Source organism: Gossypium arboreum, chromosome 13 (genome assembly GCF_025698485.1).
Source record: "Gossypium arboreum isolate Shixiya-1 chromosome 13, ASM2569848v2, whole genome shotgun sequence".
NCBI classification, from domain to species: Eukaryota; Viridiplantae; Streptophyta; class Magnoliopsida; order Malvales; family Malvaceae; genus Gossypium; species Gossypium arboreum.
In genome coordinates, this window is record NC_069082.1 from 94,623,622 (window position 1) to 94,625,741 (window position 2,120).

At 36.8% G+C, this 2,120-nt stretch overlaps 1 non-coding gene across 1 annotated transcript; it reads left to right on the plus strand.

The window, feature by feature from the left end:
* Positions 1-1,559: 1,559 nt before the first annotated feature.
* Positions 1,560-1,665, plus strand: LOC128287478 (small nucleolar RNA R71). Its single transcript, XR_008278178.1, has one exon. It is a non-coding gene; the product is annotated as a small nucleolar RNA R71 (small nucleolar RNA).
* The last annotated feature ends 455 nt before the right edge of the window (positions 1,666-2,120 follow it).

Here is a 2,120-nt window from a genome sequence, read left to right on the forward strand (position 1 = left end):
AACCGAATACATGCAACACTAATCTTCTTCCTATGGCCGAATATGCATGTCTATGTTGAGGCCGATTATATGCTTAATACTTCCTACAAGTATGGTTACTTGTATTGATTATATATCATCTTATTTCAAGTTCAAAACTCAGCTAATACGCATATATACACTAGTAATCAAATACTAACATTTTGCACTTCACCTTACTACCATTTCACATCTACTTTCTACCATGGCCAAATGCATCAAGACACCATACCATTCAATTTTGGTCATGGGTTACACAAAGAACTTAATGTCTAACTCAAAAATGCCAAAAAGAAAATCCAAGAGTCATCAATCGCCATCACATGTATCATTACAAAGCTTCACACTTAGCATGCAAATGACATCAACACAAATCCACCTTAGCCGAAACTTAACTCATCTTCATGCCTCGTCACCACAACATAAAACATCAACCAAGAAGACAACACCCATGGCCGAATATCATCTCCATCTTATAGCAAAGATTTAAACCATGGGCTAGGTAGAACTCAAACTAACAACTAAAAACATGCATGAATCTCATGGACAACATCAAACATACCTTAGTCTAGCAAACCACCATAGCCGATTTTCTCCAAGCTCTTTCCCTTCCTTTCTTTCCCCTATTCGGCCAAAGGTGTTCAAGAATGAACACTTTTTTTTTTGTTTTCTTTCTTCAATTCACGGCAATGGGGGGGAACATGGATGAGACAATTTTTTTTTCATCACTCCTCCCTTTGCATTATTATTTTATTACCCATACTCCTTATTTTATTTTTCCTAACATAAATCACTAACATAACATGTTTATGACATGTTTTGCCCATAACATTTTGTCCTCCTTCCTTGTCATGGCCGGCCACTACTAAATTAAGGGGGAAATTGACATGCAAGTCCACCCTTTTATTACATGCACTAATAGATCCTTATAGATTAACCTATCACATTTCAAAAGTGTCACACATAAGTCCTATTAGCTGAATTCACATGCAATCGACTAAATCGAAGCTTAAAACTTTCGCACATTCATATTCACATATTTTAGACAATAAATATCATATTCAAATAATTTGGTGACTCGGTTTAGCGGTCCTGAAATCGCTTTCCGACTAGGGTCACTTTAGGGCTGTCACAGGATTATTCTGAGATCGAGGATTATTACCCATGTAATTTAATTGTTCGTTCTCCATGCTGTGGCCAAAGGATTGATTTTTGAATTGCTTGATCTGCCTTCACTTGCTTTGTACTGCATTACTGGATGAACCTGTGAAGAACTAAGAAAACCATCAATTTTCTTATTCAAGAGTTCTACCTGATTAGAGAGGATGGTGACCGAATTGACATTATAAACACCAGCTGTTTTCGTTGGCTTTGTCCTCATAACTTGCCAGTGATAGTTATTCAGTGACATATCCTCTATAAATTCATAAGCCTCTTCAGGTGTTTTGTTATTGATGGTTCCCCTAGCTACTGCATCAATCATCTGCTGAGTTGAAGGATTCAGGCCATTATGGAACGTTTGAACCTGTAGCCAGAGTGGTAATCCATGGTGAGGACACTTTAGCGTTAGGTCCTTGTATCTCTCCCATGCATCATAAAGAGTTTCTAAGTCCATTTGCACAAACAAAGAGATATCATTACGTAATTTGGCTATTTTAGCTGGCGAAAAATATTTTAATAAAAATTTTTTGGTCATTTGTTCCCAAGTAGTAATTGACCCTCGTGGTAACGAGTTCAACCATTGTTTAGCTTTGTTCCTTAACGAAAAGGGAAACAACCAAAGGCAAATGACGTCATCAGAAATGCCATTAATTTTAAAGGTATCGCAAAATTCTAGGAAATTTGCCAAGTGAGCGTTGGGATCCTCGTCCTGCAAACCATCAAACTGAAAAAACTGTTGTATCATTTGAATTGTGTTAGGTTTTAGTTCAAAATTATTTGTAGCAATAACAAGTCTAACTATACTTGACTCAGTTCCTATTAAATTAGGTTTAACATAATCATACATAGTGCGTGGAGCAGGATTTTGATTAACAGCAATTGCAGGAGGTAGCGGATTTTTTTGGTTTTCAGCCATCTCCTCGGTTGTGGTTTGAATATCG